This window comes from Dendronephthya gigantea, unplaced genomic scaffold (assembly GCF_004324835.1).
Source record: "Dendronephthya gigantea isolate DGI-Jeju-01 unplaced genomic scaffold, DenGig_1.0 000019F, whole genome shotgun sequence".
In the NCBI taxonomy this organism is placed as follows: Eukaryota; Metazoa; Cnidaria; class Anthozoa; order Malacalcyonacea; family Nephtheidae; genus Dendronephthya; species Dendronephthya gigantea.
This window is the reverse complement of record NW_021163029.1, coordinates 2,054,159-2,072,363: the sequence shown is the minus strand read 5'-3', so window position 1 is coordinate 2,072,363 and position 18,205 is coordinate 2,054,159. Positions and strand designations below refer to the sequence as shown.

Sequence of the window (18,205 nt, the reverse complement as noted above, 5' to 3'; positions counted from 1 at the left end):
CATGTCTCTTTTGTCACACGCGGGTGCAATATTCTCAGCTTTCAAAAGTAATTTTCCACCCTACCCAAGGTCATTACCTCTATGAAATTGCGACGCTATCGGATGACAACAATACTGCCCAATTTAGTATCAGCTTGGCATATTCGTAAACAATAAAGTAGTACAAGCTATATAAGGCACCTTCAGTTAAATTCAGCGGAATTTTTAGCACATACACATGAATAATTATGGAAATATTTAAGGGATTTACCTATAAGAACAAGAATGGTCATGGCTTACGATGCTTCTTTCGTATGTTCATGCTTAGCTTATCAATTCTATACTTAGCCAACGATGATCTGCGGTAAATCTGATATGAAGATTTCATGCATAGTTCGCGGGGAAGTCAAGTGCTTTTGCTGCATTGCCTATAGACGCGTGAGAAACGAACAGGTAGTTTATTCATATCAAGGTAGCCTCAAGCATACAAATCATTTTCGTAATCTCTTGTAATTCCTGTAAATTTCGCCATAATTTCGAACTGGTGCATATACGCAAAAAAGTTTCATTGGTAGATATAGCACTATACTGTATATGAGCTGTATACATATAGTTGAGATGAGCGAGCGCGCGGAGGTGCTTGGGATATAAAGCGACGGATGTAGGATCGTCACATCTCGCATCATCAACCCCATCACCTGCTAAATCCTCGGCTAATGATTGCTGTGCCGGTGTACGCCGCTTGCATGCAATTACTGCTGCAGTTTTACGTGCGATTTTCTTCTTTGGACAGATACGAACGAGTTGATAAGATGATAAGTCATGAAATTGTTTATATATGAGAGGTGAAGTACAAAAAATAACATTTATGCTTCTTCTCGATCATATGTTTGCATCTATAATGAGACGAGTATTGCACCAAAATCACAGGAGCGAGTGTAAAGGAGCCATAACAATTTCTAGAGCGGCACGAATTTGCCATTTGAAAGCATGATTAAGGTATAGACGAGACTCTTCCATGCGGCAAACATCTAAACATGATAGTTTTTTTTTCGAGACATTTTGACTCAAACGACTTTTCTAAATTTAGTCCTCGTAGATGTTATATTGCTTTCTGGTTTCTCAGCAACTACCTTGGTTGGTAAATACTTTCAATGATCGGTTGATCTTTATCAAAACCAGTATTAACACTTTGTCTCTGCGGTGCTTGGAAAAATTTAAGAATGTGCTAAAGCCTTTGTGTTCATAATGGCAACACAAGTGACGGAAACTGTTTCATTCTGCTGTCTCAAAATGTCGGCGGAGAATTGTACAGCCAATATTTAATGAGATGTCAATAAAAAGAAGCCTTACTGCCAAGATTGTCGGAACTATACACATACGGGATGTAACATGGATAAAACATGAATATAACGGTATTGTCTGAATGTAGACTAATTTGGCACCCTCCCAGCTGAGCGGCTAAATTTTTATTTAATCGACAGTGTGAAGGAGTAAATATATATAGCAGCACTCATTACATGATCTGAAACCGATTGGCAAGTACAGGTACATGTTCTCTTTATTGCACAGGTACGGCATATGTTTCTTTGTCGGTATGTGAGCGGTTGCTTGCTTCCCTGGCTTTATTTTAAATTACCAAAGTAACTAAACTAGTCATACGCCACGCATGCTCTCCATCGTGAAAGCTAGTGCAGCCCAACGACAGTAAAACATTGGGCGTCTCCGTCATTCGAAGAGAATTGATTAAATAAATCCTTCACTGAACATGGAACGTCGCGCTAACGGAGAATTTTAAATTGCAGTCGAGAGTCGTCGACTGGTATAGCCATTAAACGTTGAAAAGAGATTCGTATAGGCTTTAGGAGTAAGGTTCAAATTAATTAGGTTTAATTTGTTGGCTACTCAAATTGCAATTTGCTGTTTGTGGTTTTTACCGAGTTAATTCTCTAATCATCAGACACCAAACCCATGCATCCTTGACGGTAATGTTATTTGTATTACTTTAAAACAAAACGTAAGCAGCCGCGTAGCCAGAACGATAATTGGGGGGCCCATATTAATATATTCGTGATGCGCAGGATTAATTTCTTTTCAAATCAATTGTCTTTACAGTCTCTTTGCATGAATATATGAATATGGACCCCCCCCCCAATTATCGATGCTGGCTAGGCCACTGAACGTAAGGCGGTGCAATTATGGCACAGATTTTTATTCAAATTATGTTATGCACATTAAACTCTTATATAGTATTTGATCAAGAACCTGATTTCGTCTTACGATATTGGGCACAGCGGTTGAACAGTAGTGCAACCGTTTTGGGAATTTGGGCCACCCGTCAATCGTTATAACTTGTGGGCCCCAGTGATCCACTAAAGTAGGATAAATTTACCTGATTGCGCTCTTTATGCCAATTTATTCTGGAATCATCATACCATGGATCAGTAAGCAATAGGTGCTTGCCTATCTTTCTTTTTTTACACGTTTAATTCCTCAAATTGTGCTCAATACTTTTAGGGTTTTTTGTAGCTAGCCTGCACCCCCCCTTATTTGACACCCGGACCTCCCCAGTTTCGCCACTGCGTTTGAGCGGACCAGTGAGAATTACGAGTAAACGGGGGTCTTAGCGCAAAACATTGAGAATTGGACACCATGTAGATTGTCGAAAAATGGCATCCTTCCACTGAAATATATGTGCCGTCATTAAAGTAATAATCTGGAATTAGGACAGTCCCAAATAATCCATATTTTCGATGAATTTAATATTTTGATTGGACAAGTAATGCGCTAAATAAACGAGATATTTTCACACGCACAAAACAATTATTGACTTTAGTCAAGTGTGTTTTCCAACTATAATGACGGGAGTGCTTCACCTTACTGTATGTAATACTGCGAATTTCTTGGGCGGAACGCCAATTTCCTCCTGCTAAAACTGATTTATAATATACTGCAAGTCTGCAACTAGCTGATACAAATGACATTCATCTTCAGACTTCAATGATTCATCTTCGGTTTATATACGTTTCAATCCATATTTGTCATAGGACTACATATATCGTCAAGAGATAGAAGAACAATATATTCTGCAGAGCTTTTTGGGAGAGTTATTAGACAGTTTTAAGTAAATATCACAGCTCGAATATAAGAATAGCTCAATTACAGTTTGTTTTTAACATACAGTGTTCACTATAGACGTTTAGATCTATATGAAAACTACCAGATAGCGATCTAAGACAGAAAGGAGTGACAGAAAAAAATTAACGTGGATTACTATTTCTCCATATTAGGGATTTCTATTATTTAATTAATAATTTATCTAATTTTGGTTACGTGTTTCACTCTTGTAAACATGATGCTTAACATAGGTTAATTGCAATATCGGTTCAGTTGTGTGAAAAGGCAACATGAATTATAGTTACGACATTTTGTGGAAAACGTGCAGGAACTCGTTCCATGGTTGATGTTACGGCAGCCAACAATTTCCGTCATTCGTGTGACAGTCTATATATAAAATATCTGTTTGCCTTCTTTGTATTGCAACATAATTATTACGTGCAAGAAGTCCAGTTTTGGCCTATTTATAAACAAAAATTAGCGGTAAAATAAGATCAAAAGGACAAATTTCAGAATTCCACGATTGTAAGCTGATATTTTTTTGACAAGATAAAAACTGAATTCAAAATCGGACGACCTTCGGGTTTTCCCCCTGGAGAATTCTCCCCAATATATCTATCGAAAAATCTTTGATTTTGAGAATTAAATGCAGAATCAAGCTTAAATAAGATTATACAAAAGTTAGGCTCGTGTCATAGCCAGATACGATATTTCCTCTTTATTTTCGGAAAAAATTGAGCCGGAAATATTTTCACGGCGGGCAGTATTTTTTATGCATGCTGTTGGTTTCATCTTTCTGTGTACTGTACGAAAACGTTATCCTAATGAGTAAAAAACGGATCTTGACCTCAGAAGGTAACTAATCTTAGGGATTTAGCAGGCTCGTACCAGGCGCTAAAGATAACTTATAACAATAGGCACATTCCCACGAGTTCAATCAGCTTAGCCATTGATCTGCCTAAAACACTGTCGTCTGCTTATCAGGGAAATTTTGGCCGAATAAAAAAGCTGATTTTGATAATATAGCTGCGTTAACAATGCATTCAAATATTTCGCACGGTACGGCTAAAATGGGTACCCGCAGCCACGTACCATTTTCATCCGTGCTCGGTCTTTGTATTGGACGAATGAAATTGGGTACATGCAGCCGTACTTACATTTTAGCCCTTGTCGTGTCAATATATTGAGTGTACTGTAAACGGAACTTATATATATAATGAGGAAAATGATGTGAATCAAATCACAAACATTCACAACTGGACTAATCTCATCAAAATATCGTTATGCTTTTGCACAAGTTTTTATTACAATATGACACAAACGAGAGTGCCTACGTCACGGCAGCTTCAAACAATGAATCGCACTGGACTGCATGTGGGACGACGCGTGGAGGAAAATAGCCTTGTTGTGAAATACGTATTTTGAAATCTGTGTGACGTTAGCACTTCAATCCACTTGACACAAAAACATTACTTTTACACGATGACCGAAAACAACTTTAATGATTATCCTTAATTCATTGTTATATCTCATCAGTTGATCAGTACGGTTATATATATGCATGATTTTTAAAGCAGCTTGACAGATTTTGAAAATAAATGTCAAATTTAATGTCAAAAAGGTGTGCAATTTTCACAGATATTTACAAAGAGCTTTCAGGATTTTTTGGCTGAGATTTGCATGCATGTGAACTGATTTAGAGTTTTTTTTTATGGATTTAAATCATAGAGATTTTCCAGTAAGTATCTACCTGATTTATATGAACGGGTTTTGTGATTGGCTTTTTGTAAGAATAGTGAACAGTGTTTATGATTCGTTATTTTAGAAATCAATTTCTATAGTTCATTGTGTTTTATTGTTATCATCAACCAAGAGTAAAGCTTGTTCATATAGGTACGTACCGACCAAGGTTTTCTCACATTTAGATAGTTTAGAGTGAACTTTAGTAGTCTAAAGGATCTTTTAGAGATTACTGGGAAGTTTAAAAAACCCTCAGTCAACACCGTACGAAGTAATTCGCTCCTTTGTTGCTGAATTGTAAGTACCCGGCCGTCTATATGTGCATGGGATACCAATTTTGTGTTTGCAAACTATACTGACCTAACTCACCTAAGCAATAAAGATATCTAAATATATATAGCCATATAATGATAGCATAGTGCATTTTGTAAAATCATAGCATTTTGTAAAACTCAATATAATGCTGCGACGTCAAATTGATTCCCAACAGAGATAATGATATTCTGAGACTTTGATCAAGTGCATACCCTTAAATCTTCATTAAAATGGCGCCACAAATACCAATGACTCACTTCCTGTGTATACAATGGTTCCTTCATAACGTTTATAGCGTGTGTTCCTCGACAACCGTATGGCCACCAATGGCTAGATTTTTTATTGTAGCTATATGAGATAAATTTACACATGAAACGAAGGTCGTATATATAGCAATCTGTTGTCCTTGGCCCTTACTATATATATAGGGGTAACTTATTGTTGATCCATGCAGGTTTGAGCTGTTGCAATATAAACAAAACTGTATATGTTTGTTTGATTTATATCTGCTCCTAGCCTGTCAGTCAGTCGCTCAATTGTTCAAAGCTGGTCTCCTATAATCGTTGATGGTCTTCTTGAATCTTTTGACTCACCTGATTGATTCAGTGTCACCTAGGGAATTTCGCCGATAAATATCCCTACAGGGCATCACAAAACAAACTTTGTACGCTTCTGGGCACCACAAGGGGGTTTACAAATTAATGGGGTCTCTTTCAAAGAGTCCTTTTTTGCTAAAACAATAGTAAAGTATCTGTTTTCAAACACAAAAGAAATCCTTTAAAAGCGTTGCGCCCTTCAAAATAGAGTTGCTTCGCTACCTGTGGATGCATGAGGCTTTCAATCGTACGGAAGGCATAAGAAGTAAACTATAATATTTCATCACATGCACACACAACCTAAAAATAATTCTAAATGCCGAAACAAACCTATATAGATTGAAAACAAATAAAACAATCAATCCGAAGGCGAAGGGAGTTTGAAACGGAAAGGTCATAAATTTGCAATCAATATTGGTCATGACAGTTTATTTCCTGCATGATAATGACGACGAATATATAGATAGCTCTGTATTTCATGATACAATTCTTCCGAACCTTAAAATTATATTTTGGCAGCAATAAAAACCTTTATATAAAAAGCAGGAAATAAGAGAAACCCCAAATACCTAAACTTTAAAAAGGCCACACCTTTATCATCGATCATACACAAATTCATGCATTAGCCATTTAAGCACAAAGCGGTTCTTTTAAGCGGATTTTACGGTGATAAACCTCTCTGCCATTTTAAATCGTCAATATTTTCAATCGTCAACATTTCTTTGAACATGCGACTGAATATATCGAAAAAATCAATGCATATAATACCATGTTTACAAAACAACCTATAATTGCTATATATAATTACATATTTACATATATATTCAATTTTAAACTTCCTACAATTATAAAAGGGATATTAAACCCGCATTGAAATATTTTTGTATTTTTAAAATTACTAAATGAAAGTATCTCATGCACTTTTCAAACTTTAATGTAATGTATAATCGTAGGTATATAGTTTAATTAATTTGTAGACATGCTATTGTGTGTTGAATTTAGTGAATATACCTATATATTCAATGAAATATTGAACATTAGACTTAGACTTTGTACTAAAGCGGTAATAGAAAGGATCACAATGAAATTTGCATCACAAGTGTGCATATGGGGCCAATATCCTGATTATATATCACAATGAGAGATCATATAAATCACAGTATAATTAAAGAAATGAATCATGGGTGTCCACATGTTTTGCCCAACTAATTTGCTACAACCTGTATACAAGTACTGTAGAGGCAATTGAAATGGACTGACTTTTGGATCAGTTTGGTATAGAATTATAAAGCAAATAGTCTGTTATGCATAGGATAACACACAAGGTAACATGACATGTGCTATTGTATTTAACTATGTTTGAGTATCCTCCTACATTTGGCGGACAATGACTAAAAGGATATATAGCTATAGAGAACAAAGTATTAGGGGCTGAGTCCATGAGCTTCAAAGAAAACTGTTGATTGAAATGATATAGCATGAAATACATTTTGTGACCAGAATAACCATGCTAGACTGCTAGTGCATCTTCTTGCACCAAGCAATCACATATAGTCTATATAGTACACAATAATTATGCATAATAATTCCTGTTACTCCGTAGCTATTATCAGCATAGAGAAAGTTCGCAGAATATTAGTAAAATTGTTATTCAAGTCGTAAGCTAAAAGTAAAATGTATATATGCATGCATGTCGCATATAGATATTCACCCATCGCACGCATTGCATTAAAAAGTGGTGTTTTACGGTGGACTTTCGAAATTTCTAGTAAATAACCCACATAAGTAGGTCTTCCTAAGTTTATCATATTGCATTGGTGAAAATATACTTACCTTTTAAAAATGAAACCATGCAATATACAACACTATACATATATACGAATGCATATATATACCGAGTGTAGCAAATATATTCCATGCATGGTGCCCTTGTTTCTGTGATAGGCACAGCTTTACAGTCGGCTTGAAGCAATAATTATATCATTCTGGGTTATCATTTTCGGTTATAATTCAAATTTTCACATCAAATTTTTTAATCGCTTGTTTATGAAGTTGAACAGGTTTTCTCATAAATATTTTGAGGATGAATTGAAGTCTTATTTTGTAAAGTCTTGAAACAAACAGCGGTGCAGAAGCATATAAACCAAAACAGCGCAGTAAGATTTAACCCATGCATGCAGGGTTATAGCGCTAACCTAACTTTGAACAACCGGCCCCTACATGCATGTATATAAACAGTTTAATAATCACTGAAATGAAACGAGTTTAACTGAGCACACATTTAATTAAACCTGACGAATAGTACCAAAGAACACTTCATAATACACTTTATCCGATTAGTGTATTGAGGTTCTTTATATAGTCTATTAGTCTATACTCATGCGAAAAAGAGTATTTTAAAGCTTTTTTAAAAGGAGAGAAAGTATTCCTCTTGACCTGCCTATATAGGCCTGTATAAAGTAATGTATTAAAACGGATTTCATAATATTTTGGAGAAAAACTCCCACTTCGTCGTCAGACTCGCATTGTAAATATACATGCATGCATGTTTATTAGGAGGACGAAAGATCAGAGTATTGCAAGTTCAGGAATAAACGAAGAAATAATATTCCTGTAATTTTGCATCGTGACATTAAATATAAGTAAATTAGCTTGTAGGTACATCACGTAAATATTTAACACTGCAATTTAAAGCATTCGGTTCGCAAACCCGGGCCCTCATTAAGTAATTGCATGTTGATGCATGAAGGCCGGCGGGTTAACGGACCGAAAGCTTTGCAGTATTAAATACTTACGTGGTGTACTTAATTTACTAAAACGAAGAAACGTTTGGGAAAAGGCAATTCATGTCTTCCGGCAAGACTGGAACCCACGCCTCCACCGTATCCGCAGCAGAGGTCCCAGCCCAAAACCGCAGAGAACATTGCTATAATTTACTTAGTAACACCCAATGACTCATCATGGATACTTGTAAATATCGGCTGACTTCTGCACGTACGTGGATTTTGATCAGTGTAAATTCTGTAATGAATTCTGTCATATATAAAATGACAAGTACCTGTTTTTCCGTTAGAGGGCACATAAATTATATATAAGAGGTGGCTGCGTGAGTATGTTACCAAAACTGAAGAATTAATTAGATTATGATATTATGTATATGTATAATTTTCCGGCTCGTCTTTTTCTGAATCAAATTGTCGTAATTTTTTTGCACCACCCAATATATACAGAACCAAATGATTATAGGTTCATAGGAGTTATAGAAGAAATACGGCTACTAAAAATACGGCTAAATTAATACAGGCTTTATCTTTGTTTACGGACGATCTCTGGGCAGGGTTGAATTCCTCATTCCAGCACATGAAAGGGTTTCCGCGTCTCTCGGATACTGATCCTGTTTAGTATTCAGAGTACCTGCATGAAGATATTCAGGGAAGACCGGGGCTACGGTCTGCGCGTTACATCTCAGCATGACTCAGTCATAATCAGCGTCGGAATTTCAACTACATATATATATACCTGCATATTCTGGAAACTGTGAGTATTTTTTATGTTACGAGGCTCTAGTTTTAAAATAAAGCATTATGAAGTGATGTATATTGGGTAGAAATTGTTTATTTTGTTTGATCGCGTTATTGCCATGGCTTAGAAATTAATATATATATACTATGATCCCGACCATGCCAACCAGAGCATATTAATTAATTTATACACAACACGGCACAAAGTTCAACTGAATTTGTATAAATTAGATCGCCAGTCGGCCTTCCTTGAAATTATAACAGATTAAAACATAACAGGAGATATATGTTACGGCTTATTACTCTTAAAAATTATGTTGTAGGACAGAATAGACGGCAAGCCTTTCACAGAGCTTTACATGCGATTAAATCACAGCGATTTTATGAGTTTACATGCACGAGCTTCTCAGATAGAAAGAATTATATAAACCCCGCAAAATGACAAGGAATTTTTCCGTTCCGTTTGTGTGCGGCAAAAATAAAAAGCTATTGAACGACAAAGCTTTTGAATGCATGGAAGCTTGACAATTATACATAGTTCAACCGGTCATGCAAGTTTTTTAAACAAGGATTGTCGTAGATATGAAAGAATAAATTGAACAAGAAACATGTCAGACTCGTTTATTGCAAAGCTTGAGATTTAGAATAATTAACTTTCAGATAATATAGCTAACCTTCATTGAAAGCAATATCTCCATATTCAGATCTATTTCTTGACTGCTAAATTGGACCCCTTCAGAGGTGTCCGATATGAAAATTTTCATTAATATTGTAACATCAATGCAAAATTCATGTCCACTATGTCAAAGAAAGCCTATCGTTAGTGACATTACGAAGAGGTCAGCGTGCAGGTGGCTTTTTGCTAATTTTGACGGATTTTAAATAATAGCGAATATACCATAATTATAGTCGATGAGAATATATAAGGACCAATTGATCGGACCTTTTCCAGTTAAGTACCTAATGACTAAAGTTATAATAAGTGAAGATTTATCGCTCATAAACGTTCGTTCATTTGGTAGAAATTTTGTACAAAAAGCTTGCAGATTTTTTATGATTCATGTATTGTTTCGTGCATGTTTATCAAATTAAAAGTGCCGCTTTTGTTATAAAAAAATGCTTTTTCTAGAATTCGTCTCTTTAATCACAATAACTTACTTACATAATGAAAACCCGAAAGTAATTAAATACATTTAAACACATATTCTCTCAAAATTGATATCAGGAGTATGCGCCCCAAAATTTTACAGTGCGTGAGAAAATTAGCTGTCAGTTTTTGCAATAAAAAAATATGATAATATACCCTCGGATGCATAAAGGGCCCCTTTACACTTTACCGTTACTTGCTGCGATTTTTATGTGCGATTCTCGTTGAACATCACTAATTCACTGTTTCACATCAACCAAAAGAAGGATATCGCACATAAAATGGAAGCAAAAATTGGACGGGTGTGTGGACGGGCCTTAATACTGTGAACAACCTGATCCATTTTTATTTGCGTATGTCCATGCATGTGTTATGAGTTAGTTTATCTACTCGAAACAGAAGCTCTTGTACCGGTGGGTCAGCATAGTTCTTGTCCATGCAAACATCCAAATCAAGTTCATTTGCTTCAGGTCGCTAACTCATTTGGGAGGCACCCTCATGCATCACACATTTGGAACTCGCCCTCTGGGGATATCCATCCTAGCAATTCGATTACGTTCTACTGCATGTTCAGCCATGCACGAAGTATTTTTCACGCAAATTCATCCTGGCAGAGTTATAGTTGCGCCTTCCATTCATAAATTCATAGCCAAAGGCATTCACTGTTTTATTGCACCGTGTCCAAAAATGCGTTGCCAACAGTTGTACATGATTATATTCTACTTCACTAGAGACCCAGATAGCGATAATATTATCATAATATTTGCTTATTTTCCCTAGCAATCAAAAGTCAAAAGAGCCAGACACGTCATGCATAATTTGTATATGCTTTTACCGCTCGAACGTTGACACATTTATTTCATTTAAAATGCATTAAAATTCGGAAATTTGCGGGGCAAACAATCCATATTTACTGACGTAAACTCGCGCGGACCTATATTTAGAAGGCATTTGGGCAAATATCATTCTGTTTGCATTTTAGAACTTGCCAACCTTCAACCATCGTCGTCAGTTTTGTTATTGTATCGCGTAGAAGAAATCGAAAAGTTATATATTCGAGTGACGCGAGTTACAAGGAAAATTTTCAGGTATACATACGACTACGGGTACATGGAAGAAATTCTTATGATTTTGTATTTTTATCGCTTCCAGTATAGCTAATCAGGATAAACTATATATGCATGGTTGTTGTATACTATAGTTGTACGTTGCGTGCCCTTTTCAGCCGAAACTTTGTTGCATCAGATCATGCACCAACTCTTAACTTTAAGGTCAATATGCAATACATTATTTATATCCAATGTACACTATCCTAGTTCGGAAATCAAATCGACCGTCTTCTCGAAGGTAGTAAATATGGTTTTTACAGCATATCGATCCGACCGATAGACCGAGTTTTCGTAAGAACCATGCATGAGGCACAGCATTCTCGGCATTGACATTATAGTTACCCATTTAGGGGATCATGGTGTATGCATGCATATATAGTATTTGACCGGGCCTGTGCAGGTGCATGACCAGTGAAGATAAAGAGCTAAAAATTAAATTTTTTGACTGCATGCAGAGCTGAGGAAATGGTAAAATTGATGTAATCATAACGTTGCTTCAAGAAAGGTTCTAACTGCTCAGCATTAAGACATGAATCATGTACATTTATAGGGTTTACGTAATTGGCGAATTCTACTAGTCAGATTACGCACTGATGCAATCCATCCCACCGCGTATATATACATACTCAATATATGTGACTTGCCATGTATCTCATACGCCATTGGCCTATTTGCTTAGTGCACGCAGAAATTCTGAACGCGCTCGTACTCCAGTACGTAAATGTAGATCTCGAGACAGAAATCACAGGCGTACTGTATATACATTGATTGCAAAATTGTATTTGATGAAATTAGGTTTATGGAACTGTAAGTCACACATTAACTAATAGTACTGAGAGTCCCTCGAGCAGCGGTAAAAGCATGCCTTAATTGCAATTTACGGTAAAAGAACGTGTAGCGAAGACCGAAGTGAGAGAATTGAATGCGCTTGCATCAAATGGAACGCGATGTTAAAAACTTTTACTTTCTTCTGCACAAATTATGCCTCTGGAAAAATCACAAATTAGGATGCTGCAACGCTCTCTCGCTCCACAGCATTTATAATATCCAATTCAGTATTACCACAGAATTGGTTATTATTGGACCTTAATTATTAGAAACATCCCTGCTTGAAAATCTAGAATTTCTTGACGAAATCCTCGTAGCTATATACTGACTATAGATATACATCTGAATTTGGTCGCCAGCTTTTCGGCTGTTAATAATAATATATGAAGGCAGAATTATATTATGTCTTCTGATCCAGCGTCCGCAAGATATGGTATTTTTAAAGCGAAAGCGGAAAGCATATATATATTTTCGAAAATGAGCTAAAGTGAAAGTCTAAATTGAAAACAGTATAACTTATTTATATATTACATATATATTATATATAGTATTAGTAGCTATTTCGTTTACTTTATGCATGCATGTATGATATGAGTTCAAATCAGCGATACTTGTCCAATCCTAATCATCCTATCATGTCGCATGCTGGTCTCACAGTACAGAATTTGTGAATCAATCCAATCATAGGATCAAGGTAGGACTGTATATAGTTCAAGTAAGAAAGGAGCTCTATAATTATATACGTATCAGTCTGATTTAGGTAATAATATTTTGTATTTGTTCTCACCAGACTGTACAATAAACGCTATATAATATGCCGGTTTATCCCATAAATTGAGTCATAAAAATATTCGCGGCACAGTGGGGGGTTATCTCATAAACCACGGTAAAGTAGGCATAAGTGAGATGTATGCATACATGCATGTCCTTAGTTTTGGCATTCATCAACTTTTAAGTCGGTTGAAACCAGAAGAAAGAGGGGCAACTACCCCAACCTATTTCCAAAAAGTTGAAGCAAATCCTTAAATTTAGGGACCGCGCAGCCTTTTTCGTATTGCTAGGGCTGCTATGGAGGGTCCGGGGGCATGCCCGGCCTCCTGGAAAATTTTGAAATATAGGCCTCTGAAATGGCTAAAAATTACTAATATAACCAAGAAGCAGCGTGGCAGCGTCTTCAAACAACTTAGCATCAAAATGTGGTATAACAACCGCCTAAATAGTGAATATCTACTATAATATATGTGACTTGCCATATATCTCGACACGAAAGACTCTCTTTCATTATTTTACTCTATTTAGGCAGTTGTTATACCACATTTGATGCTAAAAATAACTAATTTCAATTCATTTCCATGTAAAACTATTGTTGCACGGGGTAATTACTCATAATCATGCATGCATGTATATGTTCCACTCACGATGCTGTTGTATATAGTCAATGTAGCGGATTTATTACGACAGATAAAAGAAGTAAAAATTACAATAACATTCAAGATAAGATATACTACTGCTTACACTTGTAAGCAAAAAATACAAATTGCTAAAAAAAATTGCTTGTAAATTTGAACTGACTAAAAAATATTCGAAATTAAAGACTAATTACGGAAAAATTATTGGCGGGGCTAAAACCCAGCGAGCCACCCTGCTCCGCGGTCCCTGTCTTGTATATATAAGGTCTTGAATGAATTAATATCTGAGTTTTACGTCAATACCTACTTCAGCACAGTACGTATACTAATCTTACTCTATATGCACATGCACAATCCTGCATGTGGGAGTCGATCTGCCTGCAACTTAAATCTTGATTATATTGAATGCAAGGAGAACGTCTAACAATAGCTGAGTCTATAAGAGTACTAAGTCGCTTATCTTCGCTAGCCTAATATATAGGATGGTTATGGCGGTTTCGAGTGAGAGACTGATTCTTCTCGTATTATCAAATCCCCATGCAATTTAGCATCAAATGTGGTATAACAACTGCCTAAAAATGTGGCATAACAACTGCCAACACTTAATGAAAGACTCTCTTTCATTTAAGCTACTTCACCCAAAGTAATATGACTCCCATTTCTTTGTCTACATCAATGCTGGTTCAGGCTGTAATACGTTTTCGTTGCTGATCAGGCTTCCCTCATTGCGGGCTATTTTTGAGAAGTGTTTTGTCTATTTTAGGCAGTTGTTATACCACATTTGATGCTAAGTTGTTTGAACACGCTGCCACGCTGCTCCCTGGTTATATTGGACCCTATAATCAATATCAACGATTCCATAAAACTTTCATAAATGCATACACTGCTATATCCTGCCCATGCATGCATAGCTAGGCTTTACGTGGCTCTGGCACGCGTTTTATTGACTCTAATCGAACTAACGACACGATATCTGAATTCATATTACAGACAGGCGGCTCATTTATGAGCCTAGTTTACTGAATTTTAGGACGGATAAATTCAAGACTTTTCGGCCCTTCCGACAAATTCCGACAGGGAACTAATCTTTCCCAAAAGAAAGCTGCATGATTTTCCGTTTAAGACCAGTTCCCGTTCTTGAAAATAGCTTCACATCTATAAGACCAGGTGTACGTTTCTATAACACGACTTCCGCTGTAGCTATAACAGCTTGATTGGATTTTTCGCGGCTTCATAACTAAAAGTGATGATTTTAAAACATATGCATGAACACCAGTGGATGCCGTCAGGATTTCAACGCCTATTACGGAAACTTCAAATGCACTCTCGGGATTTTTCCTTTCTTTCTAGAAAATTGGCAGTATACGGGTGTAGACCATAAGTACTCTGTGTTGTGTTGTCAAGGTTACAATGACAAAAATATTTACACTAATTAATTTGAGTACGGAGCGTAGCATCATCCATTGATAGCGTTGCTGAGCAGTGCAAGCTGGTCATCTTAGAAATGTTGTAAGTGTTTATTTCTATCTGCAGGCTAGCTGATTACTTTGAAGAATGAAAACAATCTGTTTTAGGCTACAGGACACCTTAAATCGAATTGATTTCTGTTTTTTTCCAACGAGTTGGGGTCAGGAAGGGGCAGCATGTATATATAGCTCTGGGAGAATTTTTGAAAGTTATACGTTAAAACGAGGTCAGTAGAGTTGACTGAATTGCAAGATGATAAAATCGCCACGCGCGGGGCTCAAGAATTTTCTCTCTTTTTTCGAATGGGTCTATATATGTGGGACTCATAAAACGACATAAACGCCTCGCTTTCACAGTTGCAAGTTTAGGTACGAGTGACTATACTTACTAATGCTCTGGGGCCGGTTGTACGAAAGCCGGATAGTATATTTTTAAATCGCTTTAAAATCGCCTGTTGTATGGTATAAGTTTAAAATAAATCTTAGTATTCCTAAATTGAGGATCCTCTTTAACAATTGTTGGTTCCAAAGCTGAAATTTTACTGCTCTTCGAGCATTTTAAAACGGTTGAAAAGTCACTATCCGGTGGATAGCGCTAACCGACTTTCATTCAATTTATCAAAAGAAGAAAAATAAATCGCAGCAAAAGTGCATGTAAACGGGTCTTATGATAGGGAGCCAGTCAGCCAGACAAGAGTATTGAGACTTTCATAATGAAGGAATATATAAATTGTTGACTTGATACCTTTCGACTTTTAGACTGTCTGATTGAATATACATATACATATAGGTAAATTGTTCACTGCTTAATATATACGCAGTACCACAAGTCAAACTATAGACGCTACATCTTTTCAAAACAAAAACGTGGTAATTTCCAGAAATGAAATTCTATATATAAAGTGAGAAAAGATTTTCCATATTTTTGCCCTTTATATATGTAGTCTTTGATCCTTGTCCGGTCGGAAAAATACTCCAGGCCATATGCAGTTCCTTCGGTTTAAGATTTCCTTTTATGGAGTCTGAGAGACATGACCTTGAGACTCAGGTTGAGTAACTATTTTGTTTTTACTTTTACAAAAAATTAAGTGTTATAGCCAAATTCCAGTGAAAAAATAATTCTTTTGTCATTTTTTTTAAACGTGTTTAGTGAAAACAATTTCCGAGTGGATATTCACAAAATCAATTCACCAACATGGCGACCATACAAATCGATGACCTAATCGATCAAGTTAAACATAAGCAGACGCGATTAAAAGCAACATTTACTCATTTACTCAACTTTTACATATTAAATAACAGGTAAATATGGTTAAATAAGCGAAAAATAATTGGTTTACTTTGGATTTCCACCAAGTGTCATTAATTAGGCCAATCTTGAATGTCTGATTGTTTGACTGCATCAAATGATTTTCATCAATCTTTATAGCTTAAAACCAAGGCGACTTAACAGCCTCGTCATATGTATTTTAAAGGCCTAGGGGTATTTCGAAATCTAACATTGTCATTGAGCGAGTTCATTCAGAAAAAATCATCACAGCTGAACTGAGGAGAAACTGATTTTAACGGACTATAGTTGTCGATATAAATATCTTCATACATATATTCAGTTTCTAAAAAAATTTATTTTTTTATTATATTTGCTGACGGTGTAGAATTCCAAAATCATTTTCACTCATTTAAAATAGTCCGGAACTGAATATCTCTTTTTCTGTATTTAAAATTAGTCACTGTTGACTGCACACACACGCACGTACCAATTATCTAATACATCAATGACTTTGACATGCTCATTGTTTTTTTTTAGCAAACAAATATGCATGCATTATACTATACATGTATTTATATATAGTCACGTATTTGCCCAGAATTAATAGCTAATTCAATAAAAAATTTTTTTCTAAACAGTTAACCTTGAACTCTGAGCGCGAAATGGATGATGGGTGCAAACTATTATGCCCAAATCCAGTGAAAAATTGCATTTATAGGAAGTAGATTCTCTGCTGTTAGTCATCCCTTAAGTCTAAATTTTTGCGATGACAAATTTAACATTTACATATTTATCACTTTTTGCGCTCTTATAAGCGGAGGACATGCGGTGCGGTTCCTTTGTTTTTAAACAATAACTTTTTATTATAATCCAATACGAGTCTTGTGGTTTGCCGGTTTGCATGCTTTTTAAAATCATTGCTAAATACTGAGGTTTAAGAATGTTTTGTATATTATGTTCCAAAACTAGCCATAAAAAACTGTATGGTACAATAATAACCCCCATGCTGGCATGCATGATGCATCTGGGATTTGATGTCCTGCGCTAGGTTTGCATGTGTGCCTTCAACATTACAAGCACCCACAAGCATGGCTGGGATCTTTATCATCTTTATCGACGCTTTTCTTTGTAAGCGACCAAAATGGCCAATAAAACAGCAGTATTTTGTTGAGAAAATAGCAGTGAAACTACATTTTTCGTACTATTGCATGGCAGATGTAAATAACAATGTATCAGGGTCTATACCTGAGTTTTTGAGACCTGTATTTATACCATGCATGCATGCAAAATCTGTCCGTACTGAAATACAACAGGACTGGTCTGTCCGCCGCATTTCCAGTCACTGTATCTGAACCTACGCATTCGGTTGAAACTTGGGATGCTCGATAGTGGCACGCTATAGTCAATGATAAATGCATTTACGAACAGCTGTGTGACGAAACAGATTCACATTATTACGCAACTGAAGACAAACTAAAACCAGATTCCATGTTGATGCCATATAGCTGGGATGTAAACAATTTTCGCCCGTAGCACAGCAATGACAGTCGAACTCGCGCTGCTGGGAGACTTTCAAAACATGGCTGGGTAATATAAACAATGGAAACACATGCTCTGCTACTAGTGTTGATGTTTTACCTAATTTGATAACCTTATTGATTAAATCGACAACTGATTAATGGCATGCGATCAAAATTTGAATATCATT

The 18,205-nt window shown here is 36.1% G+C and overlaps 1 protein-coding gene across 4 annotated transcripts in view; it reads left to right on the top strand.

Annotated features, from left to right (window-relative positions):
- The window catches only part of LOC114521149, a 40,985-nt gene that overhangs the window by 5,805 nt on the left and 16,975 nt on the right, over window positions 1-18,205 (top strand). The window contains exons 1-2 of one of the 4 annotated variants that reach the window (XM_028541559.1): window positions 6,928-7,072; window positions 11,398-11,503. The gene's annotated coding sequence lies outside the window, so the exon portion shown is untranslated. Of the gene's footprint in view, window positions 1-6,927; window positions 7,073-9,243; window positions 9,285-11,397; window positions 11,504-15,218; window positions 15,271-18,205 lie in introns of those variants that run through there. The other 3 variants (XM_028541560.1, XM_028541562.1, XM_028541563.1) reach the window with 3 other exon arrangements.